General features: G+C 43.0%; 1 protein-coding gene across 5 annotated transcripts in view; it reads left to right on the plus strand.

Moving 5' to 3' along the window:
* LARGE1 (LARGE xylosyl- and glucuronyltransferase 1) overlaps positions 1-13,851 on the plus strand; it is a 303,751-nt gene that overhangs the window by 44,055 nt on the left and 245,845 nt on the right. Inside the window, exon 2 of one of the 5 annotated variants that reach the window (XM_084755864.1) lies at positions 12,422-12,479. The exons of the other annotated variants lie outside the window; for them this stretch is intronic. The gene's annotated coding sequence lies outside the window, so the exon portion shown is untranslated. The remainder of the gene's footprint in view (positions 1-12,421; positions 12,480-13,851) is intronic. 5 annotated transcript variants of the gene reach the window in all.

The following is a 13,851-nucleotide window of genomic DNA, read 5'->3' on the forward strand; positions in this document are numbered from 1 at the left end:
ACCTCTAGCCCAGACCCAGATTTTACTGCCTTCTCCACACCAGCTTCCCAGCAAGGTCCCCAAGAAGGGACCTTTCCAACCCAGTGTTCCCTTTGACTATTCAGAAAAGTTGACACAAATAAACTCCACCATGTGTCTCTTTTGTCCGGGAAGAGCTCATGCTTGCTCATCTAGGCGTGCCTCTGTGGAGTGATGGAGGAGTTAAAATAGAAGTACTCAGGCTGATCCAAGGGCTTTTTGTGGACAGGGCAGGAATAATAACACCAAACACAAAGTCAGGCCAACAGCAGCGCTCCAGCAGTGTGGATTCTCTCTGCTACGATCTTGTCCTCTTGGCTGAGAGAGGTGGCCAAGTCTCTGTCCTTAAGGGCCTTCATGCTTCCCTGAGCAGCTGGGGCAAAGGTGAGTGGGCCAGCTTTCTGTTAAAACTGTTTGGCTTTAATGGAAGAGGCTTGTATTCTCAGCTAGGTCAGTTGAAGCTCTTGATCCTGCCTCTTTCACTCTGCTCTGGCTCCTCCTCCAGGACCCAGCAGTAGCTAGGTGAGCTCTTTGGATGCCCTCTGCTTAGCATCTAGTCCTTACATTCTAGGGGCTTTTCTTTGGAACTCAGGTTCAAGAATATACGTGATGCAGCTTGAGGTGGTGGACATGTGGTACTGAAGGGGAACAGCAGCTGTCTATTATTTTCCCAGGCACTATGTTGAACTGTTAGATGGAAACTGGGTGAGTAATGGCCAAGGATAGCATCGATCACATGTCTCGGGGTAAGAGCCTCTCTGCTCCCATGTTCTAAGAATGACTGTGTATGTCAGAGATGCTCAAATGTCCACTTAATGAGGTCACTGATGGAGGCAGGGTCGAGTCTAAGGGTGAATTCTTTATTATAGAGCAATGAACTACAAGTCTGATGTTGAGTTTCTCTACCCCTCCAGTGTGCTTTGTTCAGTGAATAAAAAGCTTGTCGTTTTAGGAAAAAGTTTCAGAGAAGGGGGGAGTTGGGAGATTGCACGCTGTACGGGATGCAGGACATGCTGTGGCAATGCTGGAAAAGCTGCAGCTGAAGGTTGAATTTTCCATGCACTGGCTTGAGCCCTCCCGCTTACCTGTGCAGATCTAAGTTCAGCCACACTGTGCCTCAGCCATACCTACGGTCTGATTAGAGTCCTGGCGCTTACTAAGATTTATGGGGGTTTGTCCCTTTCTTTCCCCTTCCAGAGTGAGCAGAAACTGCCACTTGTGTACTTCCCCACCCAGGGCTGGCACATCACAGGTGAGCATTACATGTTAAGAATGCCATATATAGGGAAGTAGGGGGAAAAGCAGGAGGGAGGGAGGAATGGGAGGATACAAGGGATGGGATAACAGTTGAGATGTAATATGAATAAATTAATAAAATATTAAAACAAACAATGCCATATATAGAAAACATCTTGACAGATGATCTGTTTTCCTCTGCCCCCTTGGAGATGCCCAAGTTCCTTTTCTAATTAATACCTGTTGCCATATGGACTATGGCTGGAATTATGGGGTGTATGAAGCTACTGCAGCTTGTTTGTTTGTACAGTTGAGTTGTTTTCTGTGTTAACCTAGTGCATGGCATTCCGTAGGAAAGTGGAATAAATACAAAACAGATAAAGAGGCCAAGGGGTTTGAAACCCGATCACCAGAGATTATGTCTCCCTCAGTCACTCGCCTCTTGATTTAGGCAATTACAGCTAGGCAGGAACATAGATTCTGGGTCTGGATTTTAATTCAGATGTCATCACATACAACCTGTGTGATTGACCAAGGTACTTCTCTGTGAATGAGTTTCTTCTCTTATTACATGCCTCGGACTCTGGAGGTTGTCGAGGGTTAAATGAGTTGCTATGTATAACGCACTGCTAGTATGTGCTGCTGTTGTTATTTGCATTAGTGAATCTCTGTGTGTCCTTATGGAAAACCCAGATGTGTCACATGACATTGTAATGAGGACTGAATCTCCTAGGACTGGGCTTAATAAAGTGCTATAAAGGGGTGCCTCATACTCAGAGTCTCACATGTAAAGAAGCCAGAAGTCTGAAGCCCAGTGAATTGTCAGGGCCACCTAGAGGTCCTTCCCTGAGTCTTCTTCTGGTGGCTTAATTCTGTCCTTGGTCCTCCTTGGCTGGGGCACCACTGGTCATATCTCTTATGTTTGCCTCTGTATCTGCTATTTTCTTAGACCATCAGCCATGTGGGCTAAGGCTCTATCCTCTCTCAGTATACCTCACCTAAATTGTATTTGCAGTAAACCTGTTCGTAAATAAGGTCACATTCTGGAGTGCTGGTGGTTAGGACTCTAACATATCTACTTTGGGGACACACATGTGAACCCTTAACTTGGGTGTAGAGATAATCTGTTGAAAGTCTCATCACAGAGCATAGAAGGAAGCAGCAGGTATCAGTGCTAGCTGGGTCTGGTGTCACTCCATTCTCACCTTTGGCTGGGTCCTAGGGTGAAACCAAATTTCCTAAATCTTAGCTTTGGATGATATGGTGGCTTGCAGGTGAGTAGACCCTGCCCTCTTTTTTCTGGAATGAGGTGGAAAGAACATTGCTATGTCCCTCCTTGTCCTTTCTGCATGATGTTTTGTGGCTCTTCATGGGCACATGTCCTTGGTAGTTGTTTGCACAGTTTGGAGCCCAATAGGTCAGGAAGGCTCAGAAGCACTAGCACAACTGATCTGGTTTGGGCTTTCCAGATCCCAGAGTTACTTTGCAGTCGGAATGGAAACATGACTTTCATTCCACTTGGGAGCCAAACAGATTTGTTCCAGAGAAGTGTAGATATCTATGGAAACAGCCCTCATTTTAGCTCTGCCATACTTAATACCAACTTGGAGAGTGCTGTTTTGGGTCAGTGCCCAGGGAATCTGGAACATAAGCAGGCTGAAGGGTTAGTTTAAGCACAGAGTGGCCCAGGGACTGGCAAACTAGGGAGGACACTGCAGGGACCTTTAGTGGATCTAAAAAGGTCAGTTCTAGCTAAGCATGATGTTCATGCCTCATCCCAGAACTTGGTAGGATGAGGGAGGAGGATTGCTGTATGTTAAAAGCCAACCTGGACTACAAGGTAAGTTCTAGACCAATCTGAACTATAAAGGAAGATATCTGAGTAGAGAGGAGAGAGAAGCCCTGACCAGCAAGGGGGGCTTCTGAATGCAGGAGTCTGCCTTGCTGTCTCCTTTTATATCTTGTCTAAATTTTGCTCATTTTGTAGCCAGTTCATGTCCCTGCTTCTCTATCTCTGGAATCCTTATTCCTGTCCTGAATTCCTAGCATCTTTCACAATCCTGTTCATGATTTGTGTTGGCATCTTTAATTCTGAGGTTGACTCATAATGCCTTGAAGACTCAGAAACTAATTTTATACCTCTGAGAGTAAGCCAGGGTCATTTTTATGTGTGTATACTAAACCTGCTATTTTTGATTTCTGGTGTACTCATCCAAGGGCCTGGGGCAGCCAGAATATAATAAAATATACATTTTTAAAATGGGAAAACTTCATTTATATGAGAGAAATGGCCTGTGGTTCTATTAAGAACATTCTATGAAGGGTCTCTGCAAGGAGAGCCCATGGTATGGAGGATATTGGGTACAGCGGGGTAAGGGAAGATCTGTAACAGATGGTTTCAGCCCACTTGGGAAGTAACCGTATCCTTTCAGCCTATCAAGAACTCTGTAGACTATCAGACAGAGAAATAACTTTAGGTATCATCCAATTGTGTCTTCTGAAACATGGTGTTTAGCACTAATATTTTTACCTTCATCCTTGGTTACTTATTTTGATAAACATGGGTTCCCTGCTCAGTTCCCGAGACTACATGGTGGTGTTCACATGTTCTCCAGACACACTATAATGAGCGATTGTCTTGTGCAGCTATTTGGGAGATAGATTTTCCGTGTCAAAAATGTTGCTGATTCTTGTACTGTATTTCTAAACACATTGTGTTCTTTAAGTAGGATGAGGAGTAACAACATAGTTCTGGTAAAATTGGAAAAGTAATATAGAAGAGACTGCAGAGAGGATAGAGAAGATGGGATATGAAACCCTCATGAATGGCTGGTGAAGGTGAATGAAGCACAGGCAGATCAGATGGCTTTGGTGGTGCCAGCCCTCCCACCTTGAACCAAACCTCTGGTCCATCTGTCTCATCTTGCGATGAATGTGTGCTACCTTCTACCAAATTCTTGGGTGCTGCTGTGGTTTGGAGATGGTTTGTGTTTGAGAGTGGACTTAGTGAAAGGTGCTATGCCTTTGGAGTGCTATCTTCAGAAAGGATCATGCCTCAGGTAGAGCATGTAAGCTTTTTGTTTTGTTTTTTGTTTTTTTGTTTTGTTTTTAACAGCAAGCCTGGTGTGGTCCGCGAACTCCTGAATTCCACCTCACATTTGCTTTAAAAGGGTTCCATCTACTATGTTGTGTGATGTAGCTATAAGGTCCTAATCGATCCATGTTGGTATCATGCCCCTGACCTTGCCACACTATAATCTAATAATCTTATCTTTCTCATATAGTACCCAGCTGTAAGTATTTTTCTGTGGCAACACAAATGAATTAATGAGACACTTTTTTATTGATGTGTGAAGTAAATGTGGTTTTTTTTTTATAGCATATGAAAGGAGACTCTAGGAGTAGAGGATGAGAGATACTATGGTGAAGCCTACCCATTGGTAAGAAGCAGATCCAGAGCTTCAGCATGGGCCCAGCCTGACTTAGTTATATCAGGGCACTAAAAAGCCAATGAAAGGAAGTTGAGATTTTAGAAAGAAGAAAAGTGGTAGGGTCACTTGCTTCCTTGCAAAGCTCTTCCTAATGCCTAGAATACATTGCTCAAGCCACCGGAGAGCTCCGGGTGGGGTTTACTGGGCTGTGTTCGGGGCCAGTAGAAGGTAGTTTCATTCCTCAGCTTAGGGAGTAGACCCAGTTCACAGGGTAAGTCAGAGCAGAGCCCGTAATAGAAGCCCGAGAGCATGTATGCGAAGGCCATGTATATCTCAGTCATTAGGATTGTAAGATTTCTGCTTTCAGTGATAAAGCTTTTATATGTGATACTGTTTGCAGATTATGTTACGATCATTTATTAGTGTTGCTTGGTTTAGCCATATCTACTTACCACTGGATACTTAGTTCCGTATCCATCCAGAGACCAGGACACTCTTTCAGCATTTTCAAGCCCTCTCCCATCTGTTTGGCTCTCTGTTCCTCTGTCCATCTATTTACCCACCTGCCTACCCATGACAGTGCCCTTTTGTTAGACACTCTCTCATAGATACTGTTACTTCTTACCTTCACTTTCCATTTCTTGGGGGCATTAGTGATTAGTAGTAGCATGAGCGTGCTCCTGACATGGTTGCATAGACAAGAGTAGCATCTTTTTAAATACTGCAAGTTCATGAGGACAGTTTGATTTTTTTTCCCTTTTAAAAGATTTATTTATTATGTATACTGTGTTCTGCCTGCACATTACAAGAGGGCACCAGGTCTCATTATAGATGGTTGTGAGCTACCATGTGGTTGCTGGGAATTGAACTCAGTACCTTTGGAAGAGCAGCCAGTGCTCCTAACCTCTGAGCCATCTCTCCAGTCCGACATTGCTCTTGTTAACACTTCTCTCTGCTGCCCAGAAGAATGTCTAGTAAAGTGTTGATGCAATTTTCTGAAGATTGGGTCAACTGCAAGCTATGTGCTTGACCCCAGGGAACGTACTTTTCCATACTCATCTTGTTTGCCATTCTTGTACTTTTCCATGCATTTATTCCTATTCTAAGCTACCATCTAGTGCATGTTTACAGTAACTGTAAGCTGGTCTCAACACTTATGCAGGAGATAATACTCAATAACATTAAATAATATGGCTCCTTTTTTTTTTTTAATGGAAGAGGAAATTGAGACATAAGTCACACAACTCTCTAACTCAGGCCACTTCCTTTATTTCTGAACCATTGTTTTCCAGCAGACCATCTGTGTGCTGGGAAGGCTCTATGTGCTCTCGTCTGCATGAGCAACCAACCACTGGTAGTTACTACATTTTTGCAAGGAAGCTTGTGCTGTGGAGGAAGTAAGTTTTAAATTCGAAATAAATTAAACTTCAAAAGTCACATCTAACTAGTTCTACCGTAAAGGACAGTACCGATCCCTACAAGGCTGTCTCTAAATAGTAATAACTGCTGACATTGAATGTTTGGTATGTGACAAACTCTGGATCCATCCAGAGGCATGGATTGAATGATTTAGGCCTCAAAGCCCTGGGTGAATTCACAAGGGCTAGGCTATCTTATCTCCCCTATAGATGACTATCTTACAGCAAAGAAGTGGTGTGACTAGGTTCTTGCCCAGAGAGAACTTATCTCAGTGTTTCTAATCAGCTTCTTGTTTCCCTCTGTTTTCCATGTGCACAGCAGTGGATCTTGCTGTAGAACCCAAAATCTCATTGTTCTAAATGTTTGTCAGCTAGCAACAGAATACCTTTTTCTCCCCTCCCCCATGTCTTCCTAAAGGAGTCAAGCCATAATCAGCAAAGTCATTGTTCCCACCAAATGACTCATTTAGATTAAAGACACTTATTTCCATAAGGTGAAGTTATGTCAATGTCACTTTGGGGAAAAAAAAAAAGCCAATATTCCTCACAGGATGTTCTGTCTTGTCTTCAGACAAATGAAACAGAATCTACTTTGTGTGATGGTTGAAATATTTCAATGCGAGGGTGGGAAGAAGAGAAGGTCAAGCTGTGTGAAACAAACTTCCATTTTGTGAGTTTGATGACATTCATAATTCCTTTCCTGAGGTGGGTTCAAATGTGAGTGACTTTCATGCTAGATCTGGTTACAGAGTAGAAAGCAGAGAAAGTGTGACTCGACATAGAGGTGGAAGCCAGTGCAGTCTGTTTACATCAGAGGTCAATAGTACATTAGGATTCAGATTTGTTCCTGTGTGTTCTGTGTGCTGGTGATGACTGTGAACTAAACATGGCTCATTTGAAAGGCAATTAAGTGACATGAGGCAGGACCAGGAGTTCATCTTAGTAGCAGAATTGGGTGAAAGTTATCAAGAGAGACACCTGGAAGAACTAGAGAGATGGGTCCAAAGGATGAGATGTTATTTGAGCACAACCCAAATTTAGACAAGACTTTGAGGCTCAGAGACTGTAGGATGCTTTAGATTCTAAGAATGAGTATGAGGTGATGTCGTGAAGGGCTTCTGAGGAAAGGCTTTGATTGACTAGTTAAGTCCAGATGTTTCTCCTATTGCTGATTCAGGGCAATCATTTAGCTTTCAAAGGCAGGCTTGACTATCTGTTTTTCTACCCAGACATCCATCCATCATTCCATCCATCCATCCTTCTGTCCACCCATCCATCCACCCTTCTGTCTATCCATCCATTCATCCATCTTTCTGTCCATCCTTCCATCCATCCGTCCATCCGTCCATCTGTTTGTCTGTCTGTCTGCCTCACTTCATCCACTTGCTTGTCCATTCACTTATTTTATCATACATCCATGCATATAGTATTTAAATCTCTCATTCATGTGTGGCATAGGAGACTCTATGATGTACAGGCATTGTCCCTATTCTCAGGGAGTTCCCAGTCTTGACATGAAGCAATGGGTGTGCATTTCTGAAACGGGCAAAGAGAATTTTGGATGTTTTGGACTTTAAGGCCTTGGTACTGCACACATGCATCTTTCCCTAGCAACCTGCAGTCTTTCCTACTATCTCTCTTGTTTTTATCTGTATTGTACATGGGCTATTTCATTGTACTCACTGAATCTTTACTGCATCTCTCCTAAGAATAGGTTCCTCCAAGTGTTCCTTGGACCTTGGCTCAATTGTTGATTTGGCAGAGAGTTAATGATGCTGATCTAGAAGGGAGCTGTTTGACATGCAAGGAGCTTGAAACAGGGCTTGAAGGGTCATTGGTGATCTGAAGGGAGGGTCACTGGTGATCTGAAGGAGCGCCCTGATTTTTCTAGGCTTCCAGGTTTCTTCTCTCTGTATCTGTTGGTCCTGTGGGGGTGTTCCAGGCAGTGTGAGAATCAAGGGGATGTGAAGCTGAAGGTAAACAATGCCCATTACGGCATATTCCTTAGTCACCTGGAGACATGGAGGCAATTCGTCAGAGGCCACATACTTTGTCTTTGAGCCAGGCTCCTCTCAGATATGAACATGGCAGAGAATTACTTGTTACCTCAGAACCCCAGGGTGCTTTTGGTGTCTTCATGTTTAGGAGCCATGATTTTGAACCTTTTGAAAGCTCTTTTACTAGCCTTCTATTACAAAAAGTTCACTGAACTCAAGTCTCTTAGGAAAGAAGATGGCATCAGGGTGCTGTTTGGAGGCACATGCTGATGGGTAGATCAGCACGCACTGAAAGAAGCGTACCAACCTAGCTTACTCTAACACATATTGTACTGTCTCCGTTAACCCAATGACCCTATGCTAATCTTACTTTAGAAAGGCGTGGGGAAGAATCTGACATAGGTACTCAGCTTAAAATTAAGCAACATTGAGGTGAATGAGTGGGACTTGATCTCTTATATGTCTATACCAGTGTTTCTGTTGTCACTGTGCCTTATGGAAAAGATGGAGCAGTAAATATATTCCTGAGATAAAAAAGATGTGTGTGGAGGTACCTGCTTTTTGAAACATGCTCCTATGTTTGGGCAAGCTCATTGACTGATGTGTCTCACATTTATCTTCTATAAACTGACAATAATAATGAGATGATGTTGGTGATGATTATAACCTACTGAGCATGGTGATGCTCACTTGTAATCTTAGAATGAGAGGGATAGGCAGGAGGATGATCTTTGGGTTGCTCTGCAGCTACTAGATATTCAAATGGTAATTGCTTGTCCCCCAAGATCATTACTGACCTATGAACAAATTTTCATGTATCTGAAATGACTTGTTGTGTGAACCTTGCCTCTCAAATTATCCCTGATTGGGTAATAAAATTGGCTACAGCATGGGCTGGGCAGAAGAGAGGGAGGCAGAGCTAAGGGAGCAGGTTACCAAGAGGTAATCAGGACACAAGGCCTAGAGCAGCTTGCACTGAGGACTGGCATGATGGAGCGAAAGTAGCCCAAATGGAACATGTGCAAGTATTTATGGGAATTTTGGCTGGGAAGTATACAAGGTACCTTAGAGGGCTAATATTTGCCAAGCTCTAGAGTTTTAAGGTTATAGTAATAAATCTGACAGGTTTCTGTGTCTTTTATTTAAATAGCTGGTTAAAGAATAACTGCCACATGTCCCTTGGATGGAGATGCCTGGTGGCACTCAGAGGAAAGATAATAGGTCACCAAGGAGAAACTTGATACCCTATGAGCATATACAGGGGGAGGAGGTCCCCCTCAGTTACAGTCATAGGGGAGAGGAGGGGAGTAGGGGGGAAGTGGGAGGAAGGGAGGGATGGGAGATACATGGGATGGCTAACAACTGAGATGTAATATGAATAAATTATTTTAAAAAAATAAAAATTAATTAAAAAACAGAATAACTGCCACCATATTAATAACCACCATTAGCTATTAATAAAATAATTAATTCTTTTTATGTGTCTTAATAATTATATGAATAAATATTAAATATTAATAATCCTACAACAGGATGATGAGTTCAAGGCCAGCCTAGGCTACATAGCAAGCAAAACAAAAATAAAAAGAAAATCAAGGGTTAGGGATTGAGATCAGTGGAGATGCTTGCCTAGTAGCATAAGATCCTGGATTCAGCCTTAAACACATACACACACACTCTCTTTCCTCCTCATCCTCCCTCCCTCCTTTCCTCCTGTGGTATAATAAGGATTAAAAAGATTAGTCAGGAAATGTCTGGCATATTGGCATATGGTAAGCACTACATCCATGGGGCTTTCAATACATATTTGCTATAAGAGGAACATTGTTTGTTCATGTGAGTGTGTTTGCTTCTGCTAATTTTGACCATGCACTGGCCTTTATTCATTAGTAGAGTTACTATATTAATGAAATAAAGCTTCTGCCTTGTAACAAGAAGTGCAGGCATAACACCATGTGGCCACTGAAAGTGTGAAATTTAGCTGATATTTGGCCTCTGGTCTGATACTGCCCTTCCTGGTATGCAGCATCTTCTCTCATGGCTCCTGTGGCAGTTGCTGTTTCAGGAAGGGCTGTGATACAGCTAAGGAAGAGGATCCCCATTTCAGTACTAGAAAAAGAATAAGAAAACATAACATTGTATTGCTCAAGGACTGAGCTCTCTCAGGCCACTACTCAGGAGATATTGTAAACCCCCTTCCCTAGGGATGCCCTGGGGTTGTTCTTGATGTGATTGGAGGTTCTTTCCTCATAGATGGCATGTGTCTTCCCAGCTTGTTCCTAGGCATAGGGAGGAGAGTCTTCCTTTGTTTTGTACCATGTTACATGTTCTCTCTTGTGTCCTCCCAGTGATGTTGTCTCAGGTGTGTGTGTGTGTGTGTGTGTATGTATGTATGTGTGTATGTGTGTGTGTGTCCCTTCTCTTCCACTCAGTTTGAATTCATGGAGGTCAGAGGACTTGACTATGTGGAAATAGATTGCTTCTGTGTTACTATAGTAATGTTACTCTTTCATTACCTGTTCAATTAGGGAGGACCCATGTGTCTAATTCTGATTTAAGAGTATTAGCAGCTAAAACATTTATTGGCTCATGCATGAACTTGGGTGCTGGAATAGGTGTTCAGGAGAAGGATCTGAGAGTCTAGATCTAGACTGGCTGAACATTCTGCAGATGAGAGAGGCTTGAGGTTACACAGCTGATCCAAATCTAGATTAGATGTGTTCTGTGACAGTATGCTCTCATTCACTGTAGCTGATTCCTTGTATGCATGTGTGTGTGTGTGTGTGTGTGTGTGTGTGTGTGTGTGTGTGTGTGTGTGTAGAGTTATGTGAAGGGTGGACATAGGAGAATGAAACCAGCTTGCAGGCCTTGGTCCCTTTTAGCTGCTTGGGTGATGGGGAAGATTGGCATCTTTGGCCCAGGCACTGGTGCTATGCAATGCTACAAAGGTGACAGAGTTGATTTTTCTCTTTGCAGATTTAAGTGACAGTAATACCAGGAGGGTATTCCTCACCTATCTCATATGCAGAAGGGAATGAGGATTGTATGAGAGGAAGGCACAGGAGAGGTTTATCAGGTCATTGCTCCTGGGGAGATACTGTTGGGAGGCTAAGAAGCCTTATCTTCAGCTTCTGAGATGAAGTCTCCAGAACATCTGTAAGCATGGACCTCACACCCTGAGTCCTTGCAGAGTGTCTGTCAGTGTTGGCTGTGCACATGGATACTGTGCAGCAGACCTGTGAGAGCTGTTGTCTGATACGGCTTGTGAGTCCAGTTGTCCAGGGTTCTGGAAAGAAGGATGAACCTTTCCAGCTGTTGGAGGCAGCTGGAGCATTGAGTCGGTACAGTGGTGTCAGAGCAGTGGTTGGTAATCTAGATGTTTATTGAATTCCTTCATCTCACACAGCTGTCTTGCAAATGGCAACCTCTGATGTTTGAGGTTCTGTTGTCCACCAAACAGCTCAGGACACTTAATACAAGGGAAGTTAAGTAGCTCTTGTTCACTAGTCAATCAGTTGGTTTAGGATTAGGACATTGGGACTCAGAGCTTCATGATTTATAGAATTGTGTCTTAGGAGCTGCATGTCTGTGGGTCCCAGCATAACAACCCCTTCTTTCTCCATTTTTTAACTTCTAAAAGACGTGTGTGTGTGTGTGTGTGTGTGTGTGTGTGTGTGAGAGAGAGAGAGAGAGAGAGAGAGAGAGAGAGAGAGAGAGGGAGAGAGAGAGAGGGAGGGAGAGAGAGAGAGGGAGAGAGGGAGAGAGAGAGAGGGAGAGAGGGAGAGAGGGAAAGAGAGAGGGAGAGAGGGAAAGAGAGAGGTGGGGGGAGAGTTTTATCTGCATATATGTCTACCACATGTGTGCCTGTTGCTGGTCGAGGCCAGAAGAGGGTTAGGAACTGAAGACACTGATGGCTATGGGTTGCCACATGAATGCTGGGAACCAAACCCAGGTTATCTGCAAGAACAGCCACTGCTCCTTACTACTGAGATGTTTCTCAGCGCTCTCCCCAGCCTTACTTCTTAGCCTGAGGATGGAGACAGTGAGACATTGAGGGAAGCCGACATTTATCTGAGTCATGTACATTATCATAACAATCGATTTTTAAGCTCTGAGGTTAGTTATCATTGTGTTGGTTTAAAATGTTTTCTAAAATTCATAAAATTTACACATAATAAAGAATATGCCATCTTAATCATTTTTAATCATACAGCTAAGAAGTGTTAAGTAATTCACACTGCTGTGCACCCAATTTCAAGAACTCTTTTGATCTTGCAAAATTGAAATGCCATGCCCATTAAACATTCTCCCCTTTCCGCAGCCTCTGGCAACTACCATTCCCTGTGAATTGACTCCTGGAAGTACCACATATGAGTGAGGTCAGTTAATATGTGTCCTTTGGTAATTGGCTGATTTCATTTAGTATAATGTTGTGTAGCCTCATCCATATGGTATGCGACAAGACTTCAATTCTTTTAAAGCCTGAATTAATTCTGCTATAAGCAGAATATTGGTAGTATATTTGTTTTCTCTTCATGGATTGATTTGTGTGTCCTTGATGAACCACTCAGGATGGTGGTTTCCATCTTCTGCCTGCATTTTGTGTAGTTTACAAATGAGTATAGGCAAAGTTGGTGTGCAACCCTAGTCTGCTCGGCATTTGGCTTATTTTATTTTGAAGGTTCTCCTAGTTCTAAGAGTCAGTGTCTTAGTTTGGATTTTATTGCTCTGAGGAAACACCATGCCCAAGGGAACTCTTATAAAGGAAAACATTTAGTTGGGGGTGGCTTACAGTTCATGGTTTTAGTCCATTATCCTCATGGTGGGAAGCATGGTAGCACTCACACAGACATGGCGCTGGAGATGTAGCTGAGAGTTCTACATCTGGATCAGCAGACAGCCAGGAGTGAATGTTACACTAAACCTAGCTTGAGAATTTTACATCTTAAAGACCTTGTGACACACTTCCTCCAGCCATGCCCCATCTACTACAGCAAGGCCACAGCTCCCAGTAGTGCCACTCCCTATGAGCCTATGGGGCTATTTTCATCCAGACTACCACAGTCAAGAAGAAATTTGATATACAAGAGATGATACTTTTGTGTATGTGTGTGCTGATGCTAGTTTTTAAGTTATTTTATTTGCAGTATTTAAGCCTCTACCTCCCATCTACCAACCCTTTAATCCTAGTAAGAGAGAACGTTAGTGAGGAGAGGAGTATAGATCATTTTACTTTTCCTGGCTGTTTTGGGTTGATTGAAGCGACTCTATGTCTCTGGGAGCACCGTCCTCCAAGTGTTCCTCTCGTAGCTCTCTCTGTGTCTGTCTCCTCAAAGCTGCCACACTTTCGTTCTCTGAACTCTTGTGTTTTTATCCCCCAGAGTCCTCAGAAATAAACTTACAGTGGTGGGCAAAGACCACATGAGACAGTTATGGACTGTGAACAAGTTAAAGCCCCGACAACATCCTTGGGATTAAAAAAAAGCATGTTTACATAACATATCATGAGTTTTTTGTTTTTGTTTTTTTTTTAATTTAAGGAAACCAAAACTTCCATTACAGGGATGTGTGTGTTTGAGTATATATATGTAAATTACATGCATGTAAGTATGTTCAGGGACCGTAAGAAAGTGTCAGATCCCCTGGAGCGGGAGTTATAGGTGGTTGTGTGCAGTTTAATGTGGGTGCTAAGAATTGAACCTGGCTTCTTTGAGAGAGCAGCAGGAGCTCTTAACCACTCACTTGAGCCAT

Source organism: Acomys minous, assembly GCF_964271855.1.
Source record: "Acomys minous genome assembly, chromosome: 14".
Classification (NCBI taxonomy): Eukaryota; Metazoa; Chordata; class Mammalia; order Rodentia; family Muridae; genus Acomys; species Acomys minous.